This window comes from Colletes latitarsis, unplaced genomic scaffold (assembly GCF_051014445.1).
Source record: "Colletes latitarsis isolate SP2378_abdomen unplaced genomic scaffold, iyColLati1 scaffold0006, whole genome shotgun sequence".
Classification (NCBI taxonomy): domain Eukaryota; kingdom Metazoa; phylum Arthropoda; class Insecta; order Hymenoptera; family Colletidae; genus Colletes; species Colletes latitarsis.
This window is the reverse complement of record NW_027488366.1, coordinates 6,447,633-6,457,842: the sequence shown is the minus strand read 5'-3', so window position 1 is coordinate 6,457,842 and position 10,210 is coordinate 6,447,633.

Below are 10,210 nucleotides of genomic sequence, written 5' to 3'. Positions count from 1 at the left end.
TAATTGACTGTTTCAGTGTGGTACCACATTACTACGTGATCCTAACAATAGAAAAACACAGGATCTGCACAACAAGTATGCGAAAAATGCGAAAGTACGAGCCAGATGAGGGCAAATCCCAGACCTAACCGAAACATAACCAGCGTTATCCTCTAAAATACTAATCGAAACCAGGTTTAATTGACTGTTTCAGTGTGGTCCCACATTACTACGTTATCCAAACCAGAAGAAACCCAGGATCTGGCCAACAAGTATGCGAAAAATGCGAATGTACGAGCCAGATGAGGACAAATCCCAGACCTAACCGAGAAATAACCGGAGTTATCCTCTAAAATATTAATCGCAACCAGGTTTAATTGACTGTTTCAGTGTGGTCCCACATTACTACTTGGTCCAATCCAGAAAAAGGCCAGGATCTGGCCAACATATATGCGAAAAACGCGAAAGTATGAGCCAGATGATTGCAAATACCATTACTTACCCAGACATAGCTAGCGTTATCCTCTAAAATACTATTCGGAACCAGCTTTTATTGACTGTTTCAGTGTGGTACCACATTACTACGTGATCCTAACAATAGAAGAACACAGGATCTGGCCATTCAAGTATGCGAAAAATGCGAAAGTACGGGCCAGATGAGGGCAAATCCCAGACCTAACCGAGACATAACCGGCAATATCCTCTAAAATATTAATAGAAACCAGGTTTAATTGACTGTTTCGGTGTGGAATGTCATTATTACGGGATCCAAACCAGGAAAAACCCAGGATCTGGCCAACAAGTATGCGAAAAATGCGAAAGTACGAGCCAGATGAGGGCAAATCCCAGACCTAACCGAAACATAACCAGCGTTATCCTCTAAAATACTAATCGGGACCAACTTTTATTGACTGTCTCAGTGTGGTACCACATTACTACGTGATCCGAACCAGAAAAAGCCCAGGATCTGGCCAACAAGTATGCGAGAAATGCGATTGGTACGAGCCAGATGAGGGCAAATCCCAGCCCTAACGGAGACATAACCGGCGTTATCCTCTAAAATATTATTCGCAACCAGGTTTAATTGACTGTTTCGGTGTGGCACCTCATTACTACGGAATCCAAACCAGAAAAAACCCAGGATCTGGCCAACAAATATGAGAAAAACGCGAAAGCATGAGCCAGATGATTGCAAATACCAGAACTAACCCAGACATAACCAGCGTTATCCTCTAAAACTCTAATCGGAACCAGCTTTTATTGACTGTTTCAGTGAGGTACCTCATTACTACGTTGTCCAAACCAGAAAAACCCAGCATCTGGCCAACAAGTATGCGAAAAAAGCGAAAGTATGAGCAAGATGATTGCAAATACCAGAACTAACCCAGACATAGCCAGCGTTATCCTCTAGAATACTATTCGGAACCAGCTTCCATTGACTGTTTCAGTGTGGTACCACATTACTACGTGATACAAACCAGAAAAAGCCCAGGATCTGGCCAACAAGTATGCGAAAAATGCGAAAGTACGAGCCAGATGAGGGCAAATCCCAGACCTAACCGAGACATAACCGGCGTTATCCTCTAAAATATTAATCGCAACCAGGTTTAATTGACTGTATCGGTGTGGAACCTCATTACTACGGGATCCAAACCAGAAAAAACCCAGGATCTTGCCAACAAATATGCGAAAAACGCGAAAGTATGAGCCAGATGATTGCAAATACCAGAACTAACCCAGACATAGACAGCGTTATCCTCTAAAATACTATTCGGAACCAGCTTCTATTGACTGTTTCAGTGTGGTACCACATTACTACGTGATACAAACCAGAATAAGGCCAGGATATGGACAACAAGTATGCGAAAAATGCGCAGGTACGAGCCAGATGAGGGCAAATCCCAGACCTAACCGAGACATAACCGGCGTTATCCTCTAAAATATTAATCGCAACCAGGTTTAATTGACTGTTTCGGTGTGGAACCTCGTTACTACGGGATCCTAACCAGAAAAAACCCAGGATCTGGCCAACAAATATGCGAAAAACGCGAAAGTATGAGCCAGATGATTGCAAATACCAGAACTAACCCAGACATAGCCAGCGTTATCCTCTAAAATACTATTCGGGTCCAGCTTTTATTGACTGTTTCAGTGTGGTACCACATTACTACGTGACCCAAACCAGAAAAAGCCCAGGATCTGGCCAACAAGTATGCGAGAAATGCGAAAGTACGAGCCAGATGAGGGCAAATCCCAGCCCTAACCGAGACATAACCGGCGTTATCCTCTAAAATATTAATTGCAACCGGGATTAATACCCTGTTTCGGTGTGGTAGCACATTACTACGTGGTCCGAGCCAGAAAAAGGCCAGGATCTGGCCAACAAGTACGCGAAAAATGCGAAGGTACGAGCCAGATGAGGGCAAATCCCAGACCTAACCGAGATATAACCGGCGTTATCCTCTAAAATACTATTCGGAACCAGCTTCTATTGACTGTTTCAGTGTGGTACCACATTACTACGTGACCCAAACCAGAAAAAGCCCAGGATCTGGCCAACAAGTATGCGAGAAATGCGAAAGTACGAGCCAGATGAGGGCAAAACCCAGAACTAACCGAGACATAACCCGCGTTATCCTCTAAAATATTAATCGCAACCAGGTTTAATTGACTGTTTCGGTGTGGTACCGCATTACTACGTGACACAAACCAGAAAAAGCCCAGGATCTTGAGAACAAGTATGAGCCAGATGATTGCAAATACCAGAACTAACCGAGACATAACCTGCGTTATCCTCTAAAATTTTAGTCGCAACCAGGTTTAATTGACTGTTTCAGTGTGGTACCACATTACTACGTGATCCTAACAATAGAAAAACACAGGATCTGGCCAACAAGTATGCGAAAAATGCGAAAGTACGAGCCAGATGAGGGCAAATCCCAGACCTAACCGAAACATAACCAGCGTTATCCTCTAAAATACTAATCGAAACCAGGTTTAATTGACTGTTTCTGTGTGGTCCCACATTACTACGTTATCCAAACCAGAAGAAACCCAGGATCTGGCCAACAAGTATGCGAAAAATGCGAATGTACGAGCCAGATGAGGACAAATCCCAGACCTAACCGAGAAATAACCGGAGTTATCCTCTAAAATATTAATCGCAACCAGGTTTAATTGACTGTTTCAGTGTGGTCCCACATTACTACTTGGTCCAATCCAGAAAAAGGCCAGGATCTGGCCAACATATATGCGAAAAACGCGAAAGTATGAGCCAGATGATTGCAAATACCATTACTTACCCAGACATAGCTAGCGTTATCCTCTAAAATACTATTCGGAACCAGCTTTTATTGACTGTTTCAGTGTGGTACCACATTACTACGTGATCCTAACAATAGAAGAACACAGGATCTGGCCATTCAAGTATGCGAAAAATGCGAAAGTACGGGCCAGATGAGGGCAAATCCCAGACCTAACCGAGACATAACCGGCAATATCCTCTAAAATATTAATAGAAACCAGGTTTAATTGACTGTTTCGGTGTGGAATGTCATTATTACGGGATCCAAACCAGGAAAAACCCAGGATCTGGCCAACAAGTATGCGAAAAATGCGAAAGTACGAGCCAGATGAGGGCAAATCCCAGACCTAACCGAAACATAACCAGCGTTATCCTCTAAAATACTAATCGGGACCAACTTTTATTGACTGTCTCAGTGTGGTACCACATTACTACGTGATCCGAACCAGAAAAAGCCCAGGATCTGGCCAGCAAGTATGCGAGAAATGCGATTGGTACGAGCCAGATGAGGGCAAATCCCAGCCCTAACGGAGACATAACCGGCGTTATCCTCTAAAATATTATTCGCAACCAGGTTTAATTGACTGTTTCGGTGTGGCACCTCATTACTACGGAATCCAAACCAGAAAAAACCCAGGATCTGGCCAACAAATATGAGAAAAACGCGAAAGCATGAGCCAGATGATTGCAAATACCAGAACTAACCCAGACATAACCAGCGTTATCCTCTAAAACTCTAATCGGAACCAGCTTTTATTGACTGTTTCAGTGAGGTACCTCATTACTACGTTGTCCAAACCAGAAAAACCCAGCATCTGGCCAACAAGTATGCGAAAAAAGCGAAAGTATGAGCAAGATGATTGCAAATACCAGAACTAACCCAGACATAGCCAGCGTTATCCTCTAGAATACTATTCGGAACCAGCTTCCATTGACTGTTTCAGTGTGGTACCACATTACTACGTGATACAAACCAGAAAAAGCCCAGGATCTGGCCAACAAGTATGCGAAAAATGCGAAAGTACGAGCCAGATGAGGGCAAATCCCAGACCTAACCGAGACATAACCGGCGTTATCCTCTAAAATATTAATCGCAACCAGGTTTAATTGACTGTTTCGGTGTGGAACCTCATTACTACGGGATCCAAACCAGAAAAAACCCAGGATCTTGCCAACAAATATGCGAAAAACGCGAAAGTATGAGCCAGATGATTGCAAATACCAGAACTAACCCAGACATAGACAGCGTTATCCTCTAAAATACTATTCGGAACCAGCTTCTATTGACTGTTTCAGTGTGGTACCACATTACTACGTGATACAAACCAGAATAAGGCCAGGATATGGACAACAAGTATGCGAAAAATGCGCAGGTACGAGCCAGATGAGGGCAAATCCCAGACCTAACCGAGACATAACCGGCGTTATCCTCTAAAATATTAATCGCAACCAGGTTTAATTGACTGTTTCGGTGTGGAACCTCGTTACTACGGGATCCTAACCAGAAAAAACCCAGGATCTGGCCAACAAATATGCGAAAAACGCGAAAGTATGAGCCAGATGATTGCAAATACCAGAACTAACCCAGACATAGCCAGCGTTATCCTCTAAAATACTATTCGGGTCCAGCTTTTATTGACTGTTTCAGTGTGGTACCACATTACTACGTGACCCAAACCAGAAAAAGCCCAGGATCTGGCCAACAAGTATGCGAGAAATGCGAAAGTACGAGCCAGATGAGGGCAAATCCCAGCCCTAACCGAGACATAACCGGCGTTATCCTCTAAAATATTAATTGCAACCGGGATTAATACCCTGTTTCGGTGTGGTAGCACATTACTACGTGGTCCGAGCCAGAAAAAGGCCAGGATCTGGCCAACAAGTACGCGAAAAATGCGAAGGTACGAGCCAGATGAGGGCAAATCCCAGACCTAACCGAGATATAACCGGCGTTATCCTCTAAAATACTATTCGGAACCAGCTTCTATTGACTGTTTCAGTGTGGTACCACATTACTACGTGACCCAAACCAGAAAAAGCCCAGGATCTGGCCAACAAGTATGCGAGAAATGCGAAAGTACGAGCCAGATGAGGGCAAAACCCAGAACTAACCGAGACATAACCCGCGTTATCCTCTAAAATATTAATCGCAACCAGGTTTAATTGACTGTTTCGGTGTGGTACCGCATTACTACGTGACACAAACCAGAAAAAGCCCAGGATCTTGCGAACAAGTATGAGCCAGATGATTGCAAATACCAGAACTAACCGAGACATAACCTGCGTTATCCTCTAAAATTTTAGTCGCAACCAGGTTTAATTGACTGTTTCAGTGTGGTACCACATTACTACGTCATCCAAACCAGAAGAAACCCAGGATCTGGCCAACAAGTATGCGAAAAATGCGAATGTACGAGCCAGATGAGGACAAATCCCAGACCTAACCGAGAAATAACCGGAGTTATCCTCTAAAATATTATTCGAAACCAGGTTTAATTGACTGTTTCAGTGTGGTCCCACATTACTACGTCATCCAAACCAGAAGAAACCCAGGATCTGGCCATTCAAGTATGCGAAAAATGCGAAAGTACGAGACAGATGAGGGCAAATCCCAGACCTAACCGAGAAATAACCGGAGTTATCCTCTAAAATATTATTCGAAACCAGGTTTAATTGACTGTTTCAGTGTGGTCCCACATTACTACGTCATCCAAACCAGAAGAAACCCAGGATCTGGCCAACAAGTATGCGAAAAATGCGAATGTACGAGCCAGATGAGGACAAATCCCAGACCTAACCGAGACATAACCGGCGTTATCCTCTAAAATATTAATCGCAACCAGGTTTAATTGACTGTTTCAGTGTGGTCCCACATTACTACTTGGTCCAAGCCAGAAAAAGGCCAGGATCTGGCCAACAAGTATGCCAAAAATGCGAAAGTACGGATCAGATGAGGGCAAATCCCAGACCTAACCGAGACATAACCAGCGTTATCCTCTAGAATATTAATCGCAACCAGATTTAATTGACAGTTTCGGTGTAGTACCGCATTACTACGTGATACAAACCTGAAAAATGCCAGGATCTTGCCAATAAGTATGCGAAAATTGCGGAAGTACGAGACAGATGAGGGCAAATCCCAGACGTAACCGAGAAATAACCGGAGTTATCCTCTAAAATATTAATCGAAACCAGGTTTAATTGACTGTTTCAGTGTGGTCCCACATTACTACGTTATCCAAACCAGAAGAAACCCAGGATCTGGCCAACAAGTATGCGAAAAATGCGAATGTACGAGCCAGATGAGGGCAAATCCCAGACCTAACCGAGACATAACCGGCGTTATCCTCTAAAATATTAATCGCAACCAGGTTTAATTGACTGTTTCGGTGTGGAACCTCATTACTACGGGATCCTAACCAGAAAAAACCCAGGATCTGGCCAACATATATGCGAAAAACGCGAAAGTATGAGCCAGATGATTGCAAATACCATTTCTAACCCAGACATAGCTAGCGTTATCCTCTAAAATACTATTCGGAACCAGCTTTTATTGACTGTCTCAGTGTGGTACCACATTACTACGTGATCCGAACCAGAAAAAGCCCAGGATCTGGCCAACAAGTATGCGAGAAATGCGATTGGTACGAGCCAGATGAGGGCAAATCCCAGCCCTAACCGAGACATAACCGGCGTTATCCTCTAAAATATTATTCGCAACCAGGTTTAATTGACTGTTTCGGTGTGGCACCTCATTACTACGGAATCCAAACCAGAAAAAACCCAGGATCTGGCCAACAAATATGGGAAAAACGCGAAAGCATGAGCCAGATGATTGCAAATACCAGAACTAACCCAGACATAACCAGCGTTATCCCCTAAAACTCTAATCGGAACCAGCTTTTATTGACTGTTTCAGTGAGGTACCTCATTACTACGTTGTCCAAACCAGAAAAACCCAGCATCTGGCCATCAAGTATGCGAAAAAAGCGAAAGTATGAGCAAGATGATTGCAAATACCAGAACTAACCCAGACATAGCCAGCGTTATCCTCTAGAATACTATTCGGAACCAGCTTCCATTGACTGTTTCAGTGTGGTACCACATTACTACGTGATACAAACCAGAAAAAGCCCAGGATCTGGCCAACAAGTATGCGAAAAATGCGAAAGTACGAGCCAGATGAGGGCAAATCCCAGACCTAACCGAGACATAACCGGCGTTATCCTCTAAAATATTAATCGCAACCAGGTTTAATTGACTGTTTCGTTGTGGAACCTCATTACTACGGGATCCAAACCAGAAAAAACCCAGGATCTTGCCAACAAATATGCGAAAAACGCGAAAGTATGAGCCAGATGATTGCAAATACCAGAACTAACCCTGACATAGCCAGCGTTATCCTCTAAAATACTATTCGGAACCAGCTTCTATTGACTGTTTCAGTGTGGTACCACATTACTACGTGATACAAACCAGAATAAGGCCAGGATATGGACAACAAGTATGCGAAAAATGCGCAGGTACGATCCAGATGAGGGCAAATCCCAGACCTAACCGAGACATAACCGGCGTTATCCTCTAAAATATTAATCGCAACCAGGTTTAATTGACTGTTTCGGTGCGGAACCTCGTTACTACGGGATCCTAACCAGAAAAAACCCAGGATCTGGCCAACAAATATGCGAAAAACGCGAAAGTATGACCCAGATGATTGCAAATACCAGAACTAACCCAGACATAGCCAGCGTTATCCTCTAAAATACTATTCGGGTCCAGCTTTTATTGACTGTTTCAGTGTGGTACCACATTACTACGTGACCCAAACCAGAAAAAGCCCAGGATCTGGCCAACAAGTATGCGAGAAATGCGAAAGTACGAGCCAGATGAGGGCAAATCCCAGCCCTAACCGAGACATAACCGGCGTTATCCTCTAAAATATTAATTGCAACCGGGATTAATACCCTGTTTCGGTGTGGTACCACATTACTACGTGGTCCGAGCCAGAAAAAGGCCAGGATCTGGCCAACAAGTACGCGAAAAATGCGAAGGTACGAGCCAGATGAGGGCAAATCCCAGACCTAACCGAGATATAACCGGCGTTATCCTCTAAAATACTATTCGAAACCAGCTTCTATTGACTGTTTCAGTGTGGTACCACATTACTACGTGATACAAACCAGAAAAAGCCCAGGATCTGGCCAACAAGTATGCGAAAAATGCGAAAGTACGAGCCAGATGAGGGCAAAACCCAGAACTAACCGAGACATAACCCGCGTTATTCTCTAAAATATTAATCGCAACCAGGTTTAATTGACTGTTTCGGTGTGGTACCGCATTACTACGTGACACAAACCAGAAAAAGCCCAGGATCTTGCGAACAAGTATGAGCCAGATGATTGCAAATACCAGAACTAACCGAGACATAACCTGCGTTATCCTCTAAAATTTTAGTCGCAACCAGGTTTAATTGACTGTTTCAGTGTGGTACCACATTACTACGTGATCCTAACAATAGAAAAACACAGGATCTGGCCATTCAAGTATGCGAAAAATGCGAAAGTACGAGACAGATGAGGGCAAATCCCAGACCTAACCGAGAAATAGCCGGAGTTATCCTCTAAAATATTAATCGAAACCAGGTTTAATTGACTGTTTCAGTGTGGTCCCACATTACTACGTTATCCAAACCAGAAGAAACCCAGGATCTGGCCAACAAGTATGCGAAAAATGCGAATGTACGAGCCAGATGAGGACAAATCCCAGACCTAACCGAGACATAACCGGCGTTATCCTCTAAAATATTAATCGCAACCAGGTTTAATTGACTGTTTCAGTGTGGTCCCACATTACTACTTGGTCCAAGCCAGAAAAAGGCCAGGACCTGGCCAACAAGTATGCGAAAAATGCGAAAGTACGGATCAGATGAGGGCAAATCCCAGACCTAACCGAGACATAACCAGCGTTATCCTCTAGAATATTAATCGCAACCAGATTTAATTGACAGTTTCGGTGTAGTACCGCATTACTACGTGATACAAACCTGAAAAAGGCCAGGATCTTGCCAATAAGTATGCGAAAATTGCGGAAGTACGAGACAGATGAGGGCAAATCCCAGACGTAACCGAGAAATAACCGGAGTTATCCTCTAAAATATTAATCGAAACCAGGTTTAATTGACTGTTTCAGTGTGGTCCCACATTACTACGTTATCCAAACCAGAAGAAACTCAGGATCTGGCCAACAAGTATGCGAAAAATGCGAATGTACGAGCCAGATGAGGGCAAATCCCAGACCTAACCGAGACATAACCGGCGTTATCCTCTAAAATATTAATCGCAACCAGGTTTAATTGACTGTTTCGGTGTGGAACCTCATTACTACGGGATCCTAACCAGAAAAAACCCAGGATCTGGCCAACATATATGCGAAAAACGCGAAAGTATGAGGCAGATGATTGCAAATACCATTACTTACCCAGCCATAGCTAGCGTTATCCTCTAAAATACTATTCGGAACCAGCTTTTATTGACTGTTTCAGTGTGGTACCACATTACTACGTGATCCTAACAATAGAAGAACACAGGATCTGGCCATTCAAGTATGCGAAAAATGCGAATGTACGAGCCAGATGAGGGCAAATCCCAGACCTAACCGAGACATAACCGGCGATATCCTCTAAAATATTAATCGCAACCAGGTTTAATTGACTGTTTCGGTGTGGAACCTCATTACTACGGGATCCTAACCAGAAAAAACCCAGGATCTGGCCAACATATATGCGAAAAACGCGAAAGTATGAGCCAGATGATTGCAAATACCATTACTAACCCAGACATAGCTAGCGTTATCCTCTAAAATACTATTCGGAACCAGCATTTATTGACTGTTTCAGTGTGGTACCACATTACTACGTGATCCTAACAA